This window comes from Phacochoerus africanus, chromosome 3, assembly GCF_016906955.1.
Source record: "Phacochoerus africanus isolate WHEZ1 chromosome 3, ROS_Pafr_v1, whole genome shotgun sequence".
NCBI classification, from domain to species: Eukaryota; Metazoa; Chordata; class Mammalia; order Artiodactyla; family Suidae; genus Phacochoerus; species Phacochoerus africanus.
In genome coordinates this window covers 15,903,974-15,920,913 of record NC_062546.1, presented here as the reverse complement: position 1 = coordinate 15,920,913, position 16,940 = coordinate 15,903,974, and positions in this window count along the sequence as shown.

Sequence of the window (16,940 nt, the reverse complement as noted above, 5' to 3'; positions counted from 1 at the left end):
CTACTGCTCACAAATCTGTTTCTGGACCTTTGCTCCTGTTCCTTTGTCTGTCGGTTTTGAAAATAGTAAGTGATTCTAATCCTGTAGTCTAACTTTACAACATAGATTTTATTTTCAAATATTTTCTGGCTCCTCTTACACACTCAACCTTTAAGATGAACTTTAGAACTTTTTTCAAGTCCTCCCCACCAAGAGTGCATTGGGATTTTGATTTTGTTATTGCTGTTGTTCTTGTCTTCATTGTATCATTTTTTATCAGACTCCACATATGATATCACATGATACTTGTCTTTGTCTGACCTATTTCACTTAGTGTGATAACCTCTAGATCCAGCCATGTTGCTGCAAATGGCACTATTTCCTTCTTTCCTTTTTTGGATTTTTAGGGCCCCACCCGAGGCATATGGAAGTTCCCAGACTAGGGATTGAATCGGAGCTGCAGCTGCCAGCCACAGCCACAGCCACAGAAACGTCAGATCTGAGCTGTGTCTGCAGCTACACCACAGCTCACAGCAACACCAGATACTTAACACACTGAGTGAGACCAGGGATCGAACCCTGGCCCTCATGGATTCTAGTCAGGTTCTCAACCCACTGAGCCACACCAGAAACTCCTATTTCGTTCTTTTGTGTAGGGTAATATTTTATGCCACAATGGAAGTGTGACCATGAGGAAGTGAATTATTCTCTTCCAGGCCTCAGTTTCTTCGAATGTAAACTGGGAACAGTGCCTCCCCAATGTGTGTCATCATCCAGCGGGGAATAAATGTCGAATACTTAGAACAGCATCCAAACCATAAGTTCCCCCCAAGTGTGAGCTCCTGTTACTAAGGACAGGACGGCACCATCTGTCAGAGGTAGACGGCCAGCGCTGGAAGGAATCTGAATTTCCTCTTGGGAGAGAGAGGGAAGTCGAGGCCAGAAAATGCCAGGGCCTGCCTAATACCATGTAGCACGTGGGGCAGAGCTGCTGCCAGGACAGAAGCCTCCCAACCTGGGCCAGTACTATTCCTACTGTGCTTTGGGTAACCTGCTCACCTGGCAAGGGTGGCCGGGGCCTCCCAGGGGTTAATGGGGATGAGGCTGGTGGTGTAGGGGAGGCCAAGGATGTAGACGGTGGACTCCTCATGGGATTTCTCTGTTCTTTTTTTTTTTTTTTTTGTCTTTTTGCCATTTCTTGAGCTGCTCCTGCAGCATATGGAGGTTCCCAGGCTAGGGGTCGAATTGGAGCTGTAGCCGCCGGCCTACCCCAGAACCACAGCAACGCGGGATCCGAGCCGCCTCTGCAACCTACACCACAGCTCATGGCAACGCCAGATCCTTAACCCACTGAGCAAGGGCAGGGACCAAACCCGCAACCTCATGGTTCCTAGTCGGATTCGTTAACCACTGAGACATGACAGGAACTCCCTAGGATTTCTCTGTTCTTGATTAGCTCCTCTCTCAAATCCTACCAGCAGGGTTTGGACCCGAAAGCTTAAATGTTTGACCCCTTTAAATATGTCATTTCCTCATGGGAAACCTAAATTGCCTGCTACTCACACCTGAGTATGAATGACATATTCTAAGAAGAAGATCACTGGTGAGATGCTTGAGGTGGTGGGTCGGGGACATAATGAGTTCAGAAGAGGGAAGCGGGGTCTCTTGGTGGCCTAGAGATTAAGGATCCAGTGTTGCCACTGCGGTGGCTCTGGTTATAGCTGTGACACAGTTTTGATCCCTGGGCCAGGAACTTCCGAGTGCTGCAGGCGGAGCCAAAAAGAAAAAGAGAGAGACGTGGGAACATAAAAGATAAACATGCCAACTTGGGCTTACAACCCAATGAGATGGAGGCCGCCTGAGTTAAGTGGCCCAATGGATTGGAGCTGAAGTATTGCCTTTCCTTGGGATCCAGTGCTTGTCCTTATTTTAACTATGTGACCTTGGGCAAATCCCCTCGGGGATCACATTCAAAAAATGAGTATCATCAACATTCACTTTGCAAAGTCATGGTGAAGACTGGATGTCTGTATAGTGCCTGGCATGTTCTTACTTCATCAAAGTTCTGAGTGTCCACCCTGTGCTAGCCATCGAATCTGGCTCTAAGAACACGGAGGTGAAGGAAACGGACTGGTCTCATGGAGTTTAGAGTCTGGCAACATTAAATGAATACTTATGCCAATAATTACTTAAATACATCATTATATAGCAGTGTAACTATAATAATAATTTTAATTAGAATTTTGATATGTCAAGATATATATATTAACACTTAAAAGATATATACGATACATCACATATATCACTTATAAGACATACATGTACTTTTTTTTTTCTTTCTTGGCCACCCCGAGTCATTTGGAGTTCCCTGGCCAGGGATCAGATCCAGGTCACTGCAGCTGTGGCAATGCCAGATCCTTAACCCACTGTGCTGGGCCAGGGATCGAACCTGCATCCCAGTGCTCCAGAGATGCCACCAATCCCATTGCACGACGGTGGGAACCCCTTATTTTATTTTTCTAAATAGTGCCTTTTTTTGGCTATGCCCACAGTATGCAGAAGTCTCTGGCCAGGGATTGAACCCGAGCCACAATAGTGACAACATCAAATCCTTAACTGCTAGGCCACCAGGGAACTCTCACGACATATATATGTACTTTATAGAGTATGTTTGTTCACCTGCAATTGTGTGTGTGTGTGTGTGTGTGTATGCACACATGCACATGCACACTCAGGTATATAAGGGTATCTTACCCAGCCTGAGGGGATCTAGGAAGGCTTCTTCGGGGAGGTGACATTTAAGCTGAAAATGGCATCTGCTATGTGCCTGGCACTGTTCTTGGCATGGGGATATATATACCAGCGAATGAATAAAGTCACTGCCCTCACATTTGCATTTTAAAATAGTCTCTGGGCCTGCTCTGGGAGGAATGGATTGGAGTGAATTCAGAGGATTGCTTCCCCCCTTCTCTTCAGATAAATCCTGATTTGAACCAAAACGCCACTGATGGTTTTTAAAATGCAAATGGCAGGGGGAGGCTGAGAAAGAATGTCCCGTGGGAAGGTGAAGTGGAGGAGGTGGGGGGACTGTGGGTCCCGAGGCCAGATGGCAGGCTGTGGGCCTTGGGTGGGAGGCGACAAGGGCCAAGGCTGCGGAGAGGGCAGGAAGGGCTGAACCTGAGAAAGTTTCCGAGCTGACTTGGGCAGGATTAAGAGACAGACTGGAGGGTGAGATCGGGAAGGGACAGGAGGGACAGAGGCACTGCCAAGCTTTGCTGCACCAAGAGAAGACAGCACATATGGATGGAACTCCTCCTCTTCAGCATCTCTCCTCTAAGAGGAAGCACAGAGGGAAGTGGCCCTGAAATTCTGCATATGTAGCAAGAGCCAGGTGAGTGCCTTTCTGGAGGAAGGGAGAGGTGGCTGGAATGTAGCTAAACCCAAGAGGGCCCTTGCGGCTGCTTTGTCACCAAGAAAAAGACTGAGCCTGTTTATGTTCTATATGCTGGGGTAGGGTGTGTGTGTGTGTGTGTGTGTGTGTAAAACATCTCTGTGAACATGTTTCTGAATAGATGGCCACATCTGCATATCTGTGTCCTTGTCTGTGAATGACCTTGTCTCTAAATATGTCCTCGCAAGATGCATGTTCTTGTGCCAAGTGAATCCAGTCTGGCTTTAAACGCAACATGCATCCTGGTCTTTGTGTGCATTGGGTGTGTGTTTGGGGGTGGGGGAGAGAGGGAGACAGAGACAGAGAAAGAAACAAAGACAGAGAAGGACAGAGACGAACGCAAGGGAGCGCTTGTCCATTCTCTGGGCACAGGACCCAGGTGTCCCAGTCTTTGTGTGGGTCTGCATCTGCTTCAGTGGGTGTGAGCTGGTATCTCCCATTGACAGTGTGTCCTTGTCTGTGTCTGCTTTATGTCTGGGTGTATCAGTGTCTGAATGTGTGTGTATGCAGCTGGGCTGGGCTGTGTTGATTACATTTGGGTATCGCTGTCAGATTTCTGTTCTCTGTGTGTGTGTGTGTGTGTGTGTGTGTGTGTGTGTGTTTTCTTCCCAGCATACTGGTCAGTGTGAATTTATCCTTGAGTCTGTGTGAATGCTGCTGTGTATGAACTTGTCCATGCGGACTGGTAGCTTGAGAGAACGCTCATATTTTCTTGGATTCATCTTTGCCTTTAAATGACTCATACATGACTGAGCTGATGGGAATAGAGATATTAAGGTCTTTTATTAAGTCCAAGTCCCCTAGCCAACTGCCCAACCATCCTAATCCTTAATTTATGCTTCATCCATCCATTCAACCATCCATCCATCCGTCCGTCCATCTATCCGCCCACCTACCAAACCATCTCAGTTGCACTGACGTTAGCTAGCTATATATTTATCTCTCTTAGACAAATTACTTAATTTCAGGAATTCCTGTTGCGGCTCATCAGGTTAAGAACCTGACTAGTATCCATGAGAATTCAGGTTCAATCCCTGGCCTCACCCAGGGGGTTAAGGATCCACTGTTGCCGCAAACTCTGGCTAGGTCACAGATGTGGTTCCGATCTGGCATCGCTGTGGCTGTGGCATAGGCCGGTGGCCATAGCTCCGATTCAACCCCTAGCCTGGAAACTTCCATATGCATGGGTACAGCCCTAAGAAGACCAAAAAAAAAATTACTTCATTTCTGTGTCTCCGTTTTCTCATCTATAAGATGGGGATGATACCTGATAGGGCTGGGAGTGGGGGTGTGAAGAGTTAAGAGAGATATTGCATATAAAACACTTAGCATATTGCATGGTGCATAACAAGTGCTTACTATATTAACTATTATCATCATCATTGTGGCAGCCAGTATATGTCAGCAAATTCTCATCACCAGCTTCCTAAGAGCCAGCCCTGAGCTAGAAGCTAGTGAAGCCCTACCGGTAGAGGCTATTAAGTGCCTCTGCCACCACCTTCTTATGTGACCTCAGATAAAGCCTATGCTCACTCTGGACCCATGGAATGGATAGAGCACACTTGCCTTACCTCCCTTATGGAGATTCTGAGCATATTCGCCCTTTAAAAACTGCAAAGAGCTGTGCACAGTTATGAAGCAGTCTGGGGATGCCCCAGAGCCTCAGAATGGCAGAGGGCCATGGAGTTCCCATTGTGGCTCAGCAGGTTAAGACCCAACTAGTATCCATGAGAATGCGGGTTCAATCCCTGGCATCACTCAGTGGGTCAAGGATCCAGCGTTGCCACAATCTGTGGCATAGGTCACAGATGTGCCTTGGATCTGGCCTTGCTGTGGCAGTGGTGTAGGCTGATAGCTGCAGCTCGGATTTGACCCCTAGCCTGGGAACCTCCATATGCCGCAGGTGCAGCCCTAAAAAGAGCATCTTCATTTACTACTTGGTGAGGGACCTTGTGGTGTAAAAAATAAATACATAAAGGAACTGCGTAGGCTGTGTGACTTCTGCCTTAATAAAGCAGCCCTTGGGACAAGAAACAGAGAAAGAAGGAAACAAAGGGTCAAAAGAGACAGAGACTGCGACATAGTAACAGAGAGACACAAGAGGCAAAGGACAAAAGAGGCAGAGGCAGAAACAAGAGAGAGGGAGGGAGAGAGAGACAGGAAGACAGAAGGAATGAAGTCAGGCTTTATTGCAGAACTGCTTGGGGAGCCCCAAAGCAGCTTCCTGTAGCAGCCCCTGAATCCAGGGCTGCTATACTTCCTGAATCATCCTCAACAAACACACACAGACACACTCACACACACATACACACTCTCTCTCTCTCACACACACACACACACAGAGCACTGGGAGGGGAGGTGGTGAGGGTAGAGGTAGGGACAGATTCTGTCCATAAGCAACTTTCTGTATGACCTTAGGCAATGCTAAGCAGTAATTTGGGTCTCAGTTTTCTCATTTGGAAAAATAAGCCCACAAACCTCATTCTGTGGTTTCAAGGCTAAATAGGAGAATGCGTGTCAAAGATTTTAGAAATAATGAGGAAAAAATGGAAAAGAACCTTTGGAACTAGACAAGCTGATTTTACAGTTCATAAAGAAAAACAACCTTGTAAAAATTGTAGGGAAAAATGTGGAGTTGGGGAGAGTACAGAAGAATCACAGGAAATAATGAGCTCTGTCAGAGAATAAAGTATTATAAAACTCCAGTAAGTTTTTTAATGGCTAAAAAATGATGGATTTCCTTAATAAATAAAGAGCTTTTACAAAGCAATGTGAAAAGGCCATTGCTCCAATAGGAAATGGAGAAAAGACATGAACAGACAGTTCACAGAAAAAGAAATACAAATGATACATAAATAGCAAAACATTGCTCAATATCTTTGAATACAATTAAGGGAACCTCAATTAAAACAAAAGTGAGCCATCATTTTCCAGCCATCAGTCTAACAAAGAAGAAATTGCTTGACAATAAATCGTATGGTAAATGGACATGGTCACACGTTGATTGATGCAAATTGCTGAAAACTCTTTGGAGATTAATTTGGTGGTATCTATTAAATTTTCAAACCCACAAATCATTTAATTTAGAAATTCACCATTTTACTTAGCAATTCCACTGCTATGAATTTATTCTATAGTACACCTGCATATATGCACATATATAATACGTATAAAAATGTTTGTTGCAGCATTGTTGCAGTAGCAAGAGATTGAAAACAAGACACATGTTAATTAAATAACTATGGTACATCTATGCAGGGAATTCTACAGTCATTTTAAAGAACAATATAGGTCTCCATATGCACTGATATCCTAGATATACAATTAAATAAAAAAGCTAAGTCTGAACAGTATATATAGTATGAACCCATCTGTGTATATGTGTTTATATCTATGTATATGCATGTATGCATATATATATATTCATATTTAAATATTTATCTTTGAATAGACATACAAATTTCAGGAGCAATATATAGGAAGATCCTAACTGTGGTTTCCTCTGGGAAGTAAGACAAAACTTTCAAACTGGAGTATCTTTTGCTTTGTGCTCTTCTTTATGATAGGAATTTTTTTAACCACAAGAATGTATTATTCTGAATAAAATAATTTAAGTACATTTTTCACCAAAAAAGGGGTGAGTATCAATGATTAGTAAATAGTTGAAGTGTTGTTGTGTTAATTGGGCCACAGTTACACACTAACTCCCTGTTAACTCTGACTCCAGCAACATGGGTTAGGTGGGAACATGCTTCAAAGTCCAGTCTCTTGGGAGCAGGGAAGTAGGCCAAGCTGCCCCAAATAACCGCCTGCCATCTCCCAAGCCATCACCTGCTCTCCCAAGCCAAGGGAGGCCCTACCTGGGGGCAAATGGTCAACTCTTCCTACTGCACCCCTTCTCTCACCAGGCAACCTCCACATCTGAAGCTCTCCTTTGATGACACTTAGATCAAAAGAAGGAGGCAGCTGGGGTCTAGAAGCACAGAGCAAGATGAAGATTTGCTCTGTCACAAGTTCGTGGTGTGACCTGGGGAAGCCATTCTCTCCCTCTGGGCCTCACATGTCAAAAGGGTGTGGCAAAGCATGACCACTAAAGGCCCTCCCAGCTCTGCCATCTTGTTGAGTCTAATTTGGTTTGGGTGTTCCTTCCATTTCTGTGAGTGACTCCCTTGGGTTGGAGAGTCTTGCGTTCAAAACTGAGCCTCTGAAAGTCACTAGCTGTGTGATATTGGGCAAGTCACTTCTCTCTGAGCTTTAGTTTGCTCATCTGGAAACCAGGGAAAATAAGAATATACCTCATAGGATAGTTGGCAAAGAATAGCAGCTCGATAAAGACTAACCTTCATCAGTTTTCTTCTCCTCCTTCTCCTTCCCTTTCCCTTTCTCCTCCTCTTCCTTCTTCTTCCTCTTCTTCTCCTTCTTCATCATCCAGAGTCTCACTTAGACCTGTCCCTCTCTCAGAAGTAGCCCCAGTTAAGGACTTTTCCCATCCTACCTCCTACTCCTGACCAGATAGGAGTCCGTCAGCCTAAACCCCAGTACTTACTGCTGAATTCATGTGAAATCATGGCTTAACATGCGGCCTCTGTCCAAATTACCCTTGAGTGTTACAATTAACTCACAAAGGTTTAGCATCCAAGATGGGCAGGAAAGGCTGGTGGGTGGAAAGAATTGGGGGATGGGGCATCTTGGAATTCACCTGGGCTTCATTAGCAGTATATTTTCCAGGAGTGATCTTTTCCTTCAAGATACAGTGACAATCTCTTAAGATTCGGGGAAAGTTTAATTTTGGCACCAAGTAAATTATGCTACGTGGGTCAGCTCTGTTTTCACCTCTATGTCCAGTTGTCCCCACTGAGAAGTAGCTGAATATTCCTCCACTTCCAAATATCCCTCCCATCCTGATAATAAGGGAGTGGACTCTCTCTCCCTGTTGTATCTCGTGCCCTTTTTTAACCATGGCACTCATGTCCTCTTGGAGCTCCATCTCTCCATCTTCAAAAAAGAAGCAGTTTCCAAACTGCTTTCCTGGCCGTAATTTCGCTTCATCCTTACAGCGGTCATTGCTGGGTAAATAAGTACATGAGGTATGGCGGGAGCAAGGGTTCATTCACTTGGGATCAGGGTGATGTTGGCTCCATAGCATGAACTCTCCTCTCTTTATGACGTTTCCCATGTTCTTGGACACTCATGTTAGTGGGGTCATATATTATTTAATTTTTTTCTAATTTCTTTTTCTCACCAATGTGTGTATGAGATTCATCTACATCATTGCACATAATTCTAACTCATTCTCTTTTATTGCTGTGCAGTACTCAGTTATATGACTACAGCACAATTTATGTATCCACTCTACAGTTTGCTGGTTGATTCCAGGTTATGACCACAGTCAGCTCTCTGTATCCATAGGTTCTGCATCATTTGTGTTCTTCACAGAGCCGTTTATCATATTTTAACAATTTAACAATGTTAGACACATTGAATCCCTACATCATGTGGAACCTGCAGATTTGGAGACCCAACTTACTACAGCATTCAGATAAGGGATTTCGGGAGTTCCTGCTGTGGCTCAGTGGAAACAAATCTGACCAGCACCCATGAGGACGAAGGTTCGATCCCTGCCCTTGCTCAGTGGGTTAAGGATCCGGCGTTGGTGTGAGTTGTGGTGTAGGTCGCAGACACAGCTCGGATCTAGTATTGCTGTGGCTGTGGTGTAGGCAGGCTGCTACAACTCTGATTCCACCCCTAGCCTGGGAACCTCCATATGTTGCAGGTGCAGCCCTAAAAAAAGGACTAAATAAATAAATAAATAAGGGACTTGAGCATCCATGGAAGTTGGTATCTGCAGGGATCCTGGAACAAATCTCCCTTGGATACCAAGAAATGACTGTATCATAAATTAACTACTATAGGAAATACTACTATGAAAGTATTTGTACATTTTTTGGTAAATAATACATGCACTCATCTCTCTAGGATACATAGCTACAAGTCAAATTGCTGAATCAGAGTGTGGTCATGTTGATTTTTAATGGGTACTTCTAAACAGTTTCCAAAGTATTCTCAATTTACAGTTTCATCAGCAGTATGTGAGAGTTCCAGCTGCTGCCTATCCTCACCAACACTTTGTATTGTTCGTCTTTTTAAATCCTACATATTCTCCTGGTTTTGTAGTGATATCTCTTTGTGGGTTTTCATGTTCATATTTATCTCTGTGATGCATCTTAAATTGTTTTAATGTATAAGGTAATGTATAAGGTAAAATCTTAATGTATAACATTTAATGTGCAAGGTAAAAGGTCAGAGTTTTTTTCCACATAAAAATCTGATTGACCTAGTAGCATTTATTGAAAAAAACCATCCTTTCCCCATTGTGGCCCCTCTGTCATCAATGAGGGACTATACAGGTGTGTTTATGGACTTAGACGACTAATACTTTGATGAACTTCTTACCGGACCTCTCATCCTGCAGAAAAATGCATTCATTTTTAAATAAACAAGGTCAGATTTTGTTACCTCTTATAAATTATCCATTATTACATGAATCAACAAATAAGCACAGGGCTCCATCATAGGGAGGTCTCTACGTCCCCGTAATTTAATCAACCCTTTTTGGATGACAGTTGCACTGTATCTAACTTAGAATATTATAAACATCCCTGTGAAGACCATCCACGCATATACCTCATTGCGCTGTTGACTTATTCCTCCTCAGAATTGATTTCCAGAAGTGGCAAAGTCAAATCAAGGGGCATGTGTTTGTTACATACTGACACTTACTAAAATTGCCCTCTAAAATAGATACTCAGAGTTCCCGTCATGGCGCAGCAGAAACAAATCCAACGAGGAGCCATGAGGTTGTGGGTTCGATCCCTGGCCTCGCTCAGTGGGTTAAGGATCCGGCGTTGCTGTGAGCTGTGGTGCAGGTTGCAGACGCAGCTCAGATCCCACATTGCTGTGGCTCTGGCGTAGGCTGGTGGCTACAGCTCTGATTAGACCCCTAGTCTAAGAACCTCCATATGCTGTGGGTGTAGCCCTAAAAAAATAAATAAATAAAAATAAATTAATTAAATAAAATGTTGTATCCTCCACCAGTGTATAGGATTTCATGGCAGAATTAAAAAATACCTCATCCCCCAGACCCTGATCTTCCCAAGACTACATTTTTCCCACTTGGCTTTAATTATCATCTTTTTTTTTTTTTTTTTTACCACCACACCCATAGCATATGGAAGTTCCCAGGCTAGGAGTCGAATCGGAGCTGCAGCTGCTGGCCTACACCACAGCCACGGCAACGCTGGATCCGAGCTGCATGTACAGCCTATGCTGCAGCTTGCGGCAATGCTGGATCCTTAACCCAGTGAGTGAGGCCGGGGATCGAATCTGCATCCTCATCCTGAGCCACAAGGGGAACTCCTAGTTATAATCTTTCTAAAACGGAGTAACTAAATGTGGCACAGTCTTCTCAGAATTGAAAGAAACTAGGAGTTCCTGTCGTGGCGCAGTGGTTAACGAATCTGACTAGGAACCATGAGGTTGCAGGTTTGATCCCTGGCCTTGCTCAATGGGTTAAGGATCCGGCATTGCTATGAGCTGTGGTGTAGGTTGCAAACTCAGATCCTGCATTGCTGTGGCTCTGGTGTAGGCTGGTGGCTACAGCTCCAATTAGACCCCTAGCCTGGGAACCTCCATATGCCATGGGAAGCGGCCCTAGAAAAGGTAAAAAGACAAAAAAAAAAATTTAGAGAAACTATACAATTTCTATAACGTTTTCTCATAGGCACTGCTAGATTGTACTCCCCAGCCTCCTTTGTAATGAGAAAGGGCCCAGGTGGCTTAGATCTGAGTAGTGGAAGGTAGCAGGCAGTGAGAGATGTCACCTCCAAGCCTGTCCCATAAAACCCTGGAGCCTTCCCCATCTCCCAGCTGAATGGAGAGGGCTCCACAAACTTAGAGGAGGACAGAGCCAAAAACACAGGAGTTAACTGGGTGACTGAATGACTACCTAGAGCAGAGTGCCTGTGTGTGTACACACACACAAATTGGATTGTGACAGAAGCAAGAAATAAAATTTTAGGAGTTCCTGTTGTGGCTCAGTGGGTTAAGAACCCAACGTGGTGTCTATGAGGATGCGGGTTTGATTCCTGGCCTTGCTCATTGGGTTAAGGATCTAGTGTTGCCACAAGCTGCGCCATAGATCGCAGAGGCGGCTTAGATCCACTGTGGCTGTGACTGTGGCATAAGCCTCAGCTGAAGCTCCGATTTGACCCCTAGCCCAAGAAGTTCCATATTCCGCAGGCGAGGCCATAAAAAGAAAAAAAAAAAAGATAAAATTTTATCATCTGAAGGCACTGAGATTTTAGACTTCTTTGTACAGCCATTAGCCTCTCTTGGCTACTACTGGGTCTTGAACTTGAATTGGGAGGAGAAATTAAGTTGGGGCCAAAGAAGCCTTGTCTGGACCATGGGCCATGTGCCGTGTGGGGTGAGGAAAGCCAAAATTCCCAGAGAAACAGGAGAGTGAACAGAGAAAATCAACATGTGGAAATAGGAAGGGGCCAACCTTGGTACCTGATTCCTCAGTCGTGAGATCATCTGAAACACACATGTTGGGTTGCTCCCCAAAATCCATCGTCCTGCCCCTTCCTCTGTGTTTATTGGGGTAATTCAACCTCCACTACACAGCCCTTCCTCCCGCCAGTGTTTGATTTATGTGTATGACTCAGTTCTGGCCAGTGTGAGATGAGTAAAACTTTAGGGGCAAGTAGCTCCTTGGAAAGCATCCCTTGCTCTTCAAAAATAGACATATTAGACAGAAACATTATCTTTCCCATTGCTGAATGTATACTAACTGCAAGGAGGAGAGAAGCAGCTAAATTAGGACAAACCTGAAAAACTGGATGGCAGAGCAGGTGAAAGAAAGAACCCAGATCCTTAATGATGTCATCGAGCCACTGAATTAACCAACCTTGGAGCTGCCCTACTTAGCGGCTTAATGTAATTGTTAGCATGTACATTTCATTACTGTTTAATACATATCGCTTTGGGCTTTTTGATTTTGTTTTTGGTCACCAGAAAGCATCCCAGTGGATACATGCATCTGACTGTATTTCCTGCCAATGATTCTTTGACATTCCCCTGCATCCCTTCAAAACATCTTGTCTTGTTTCTTAAAACCAAGTAAACCCAGACACAACCGGAGCTTCTCACAGCAACCTCTAAATGTAGATTTTAATGGCAGGCATCCTTGTTTCTGATTCAGGGAAGAAAGGGGCAGGAAGGAGGGAGGAATGTGGGTTCAGGTCCTGGACCGGGAGAGAAACGTGGGAGAGAGGAGGAATGTAAGAGTAGCTATCCCCAGCCTTGTATCCCCAAATCAGGCCAACTCCCTTGCATATCCCAGAACCCTTAGATAGTAAATACTTACTGAGAGTAATTTCCACTGTGGCTTGGCGTGTTTAGAAACTGATGTTTTTCTCTGTGAGGATGTGGGTTTGATCCCTGGCCTCACTCAGTGGATTAAGGATCCAGTGTTGCCACAAGCTGTGGCATCGTTTGAAGATGCAGCTCAGATCCCAAGTTGCTGTGGCTGAGGCGTAGACCAGTGGCTACAGCTCTGATTTGAACCCTAGCCTGGGAACTTCCATATGCCATGGGTGTGGCCCTAAAACAAATAAAAAACAATGCTCAAACAGAAAAAAATATCTGTTGTCATGAAGATGATATTCTAGTGGGGAGAAACAGACAATGAAGAGAAAAGCTAAAAACTGTGATAGTGTGGCGCTCCCACTGTGGCACAACAGGATTGGCGGTGTTTCTAGAGCACTGGGACACAGGTTCGATCCCCGACCTGCCACAGTGGGTTAAGGATCCAAGTTGCTGCACCTGTGGGGTAGGCTGGAATCTGATCCCTGGCCCTGGAACTCCATATGCCTCAGGGCAGCCAAGAAAGAAAAAACAAAAATCTGGTAGTGTTTAGATGGTATTAAGTGATGTTGAAAAAAAAAGCAAAGTAGAGAAGGAGTCTTGGGAGTGTCTGGAGAAGGATTTATAATGTTATGCAGGATGGCCAGGGAAAGTATTATGAGAAGGTGACATTTGAGGAAAGACTTGAGAGGGTGATTCATGCAAATAACTGGAAAAAGTGTTATAGGCAAAGGAAACAGCGAGTGAAAAAGCCCTAAGGTGGGCATGTGCCTTATGTGTTGAGGGAAAGGCAATGAGGCCAGTGTGACTGGTGTGGATGAATGAAGGTTCTGGAAGGTGGTACAACATGCGGTCAGAGAGGCAATAATGGAGAGTTTGGAGAAGAGAGTATAAAGCCTTCTTGATTTGTGTAATAGTCATAAGCCACAAATATTACTGTTTTGTTATTTTTCCTCAAATAGATTTATTTCTTGTGGAGATGCATTTTTGAGGTGATGATTTTGTACTACCATCATCAATGAGGAACCAGTATCACTTGCCGTAAATAGAAGGTGACCAAGTAAATAAATAGGACAAAATTGAAACGACATTAAATTGTAGGGAGATAATGTGGCCGGCAGAAGGCATGAGCCTGAAGTTATCAATCTCTTTGATAAAAGGCTGATTGGCAGTCTAGGGAAGTGATAAGACACAGTAGCACCAAACGAAGACTTTCTCGGTGAAATGGAGACTACTTAAAATCATCTTACATTGTAGGAAGTAGAGTGACCAACAGTTAGGGCTTCCCTAGGATTAAGGGTTTCCCAGGATGTACTTTCATTGCTGTAACTGGGAGAGTCTAGAAGAAAACAGGATCGTTGGTCATCCTACCACCAGGGGGCGCCATACACTCTTTGGTCTCGGACCATCTTGCTTAGGCTCGTCTTCTCTAAGTTGCTCTCTGGGATGGGCTGACCCTAAGATGATCCTTGCCTCTTGGATTCGTACCCAGGCACAGGGCACCCGCGAATACCTTTGAGTCTGGGCACAACCTGTGACTTGTTTCTAATCAGTAAAACATGGCCAGAGGGTGGCCAATCAGTCCCATAATTAGATTACAAAAGATGGTGACTTCAAAAGCCTGACATACTCTCTGGCTTGCCTTCTCAGCTTGCATGCTTAGAGCAAGTGGCTGAGGGCAACTCTGGCCAGCAGCCAGCTTGGAACAAAGACCCTCAGTCCCAAAAGCCCAGAGGAATCAAATGTTGCCAAAAAGCATGTGATCTCAGAGGCAGAGTCTTCCCGTCAAGCCTTCACATCAGAGCCCAGCTCTGGCCGACACCTTGGCTGCAGTTCCGCAAGAGACCCTGAAACAGAGGACCCAGTGAGCCCTGTCCTAACTCCTGGTCCAGAGAAACTGAGATAAAAAAATATATCTGTGTGCATTTTTAGGACATTGTTTGTGGTAATTTGATACTCACCAATTCAGTAGTTCCTTCCTTATCTGCGGTTTCATCTACCTGCAGTCAACCGTAAGTCCAAAAATATTAAATGGAAAATTCCGGAAATAAAGTATTCATGAGCTTTAAATTGCATAGCTTTCTGAAGAGTGTGATGAAATCTCGTGGCATCCTGTGCTCCGGACATGAATCATCCCTTTGTCCAGGGTACCGCCTGTCCCGCTTATCAGATCAGCTGTCATGATATTGCAGTACTTGTGTTCAAGTTACCTGTGTTTTACTTAAGAATAGCCCCAGATCGCAAGATTAGTGATACTGGCAATTTGGATATGCCACAGAGAAGCTGTTAGTGCTCCCTCGAAGTGAAAAGGTGAAAGTTCTCAACTTAATAAGGAAAGAAAAAATCATATCTAGAAGTTGCTGAGCTCTAAATTAAGAACAAATCCTCTATCCACAAAATTGTGAAGGAAAAAGAAATGTGTGCTGGTTTTGCTGTCTCATCTCAAACTGCAATTTGTGGCCACAGTGTGTGATAAATGGTTAGTGAAAATGTTTAGTGAAAATGGCAAAGACGTTAAATTTGTACAATAAGATATTTTGAGAGAGAGGGACCACAGTCACATAAATTTTATTTATAGTATATATTATAATCATTCTATTTTATGAATAGTTGTCATTAATCTCTTACTGTGACTAATTTATACATTAAGATTTATCATATTGGAGTTCCCATCGTGGCTCAGTGGTAACGAACCTGACTAGTATCCATGAGGATGCGGGTTCAATCTCTGGCCTCACTCAGTGGGTCAAAGACCTGGCGTTACCGTGCGTAGTTCACAGAATTGGCTTGGATCCCGAGTTGCTGTGGCTGTGACGTAGGCTGGCAGCTGCAGCTCTAATTTGACCCCCAGACTGGGAACTTCCATATGCAGCAGGTGTGGCCCTAAAAGAAAAGAAAACAAAACAAAACAAAACAAAACACAGGAGTTCCCGTCGTGGCGCGCAGTGGTTAACGAATCCGACTGGGAACCATGAGGTTGAGGGTTCGATCCCTGCCCTTGCTCAGTGGGTTAACGATCCGGCGTTGCCGTGAGCTGTGGTGTAGGTTACAGACGCGGCTCGGATCCCGAGTTGCTGTGGCTCTGGCGTAGGCTGGCAGGTACAGCTCCGATTCAACCCCTAGCCTGGGAACCTCCATATGCTGTGGGAGCGGCCCAAGAAATAGCAAAAAAAAAAAAAAAAAAAAAAAAGGCAAAAAAAACCCCCAAAAAACAACAAAAAAAAAAACCCTGGATATCTCAAGTTTTAAGGAATTTAGTGCTTTTCTTTGTATGAGAAGATGCAAGAGTCTGGGCTCACTGAAATCAATCCTTTGATGTGCACCTGTGGAAAGTAACATGCTGTCTTTTCTATCAAAGGAAATCTTGATTACTCCATTTTGCTCCGGTTTGGGCTGAAACACCTTCCTGCGACCCCCCTCCTCTTTCCCTCTTCTCCCAGTAACAATTTGTTTCAAATTAGCCAACTGGGAAGAATGTGCGCCCTGACCTGACCAATGGGAAGGGGACAGCTACATCACCTGCGTTAGGGATACATAGGGGAGGGTCCTTTGTTCGGCGCACGTGCTTTTTGGAGTACCCTTCTGCAGAAGTAAAGAGCCTTGTCGCACTCTCCTCATGTTCATGTGTCTCATTTTTTGACACGGACCATCCAAGCCACGTCCCCAACACACTTCAACTCTCTGGAGCCAGTATCCTCTGCTTTCTCATCCCGAGTCTCCTCAGGGTGCACCATGGGGGTGGCAGCAGCAGGTGACTACTAGAGGGTGGGCATTCTGTTTCCATCCTAAGTTCCTTCAGGGCTCACCATCAGGGCAGCTGCAGAGTGACAGCTTGATGGCTGCGACATCCTTTGTTTATTGATATGGCAGGCAGGATTTTTTTCATTGATACTTTCTCTTGTAAACATTTTCCCACAGCAACAAGCCCACCTCTATGTCATTATTTTAAATTATTGAATAACATTCCGTATTGTTTAACTCATTCTTACTGTTTTTTGCTCTCATGTTAAAGTTTAAAGAAATACTCTTCCAGCTAAATTGCTGGCACAGCCATTCTAGGTTCACTGGCAGTGGAACCCCTGGG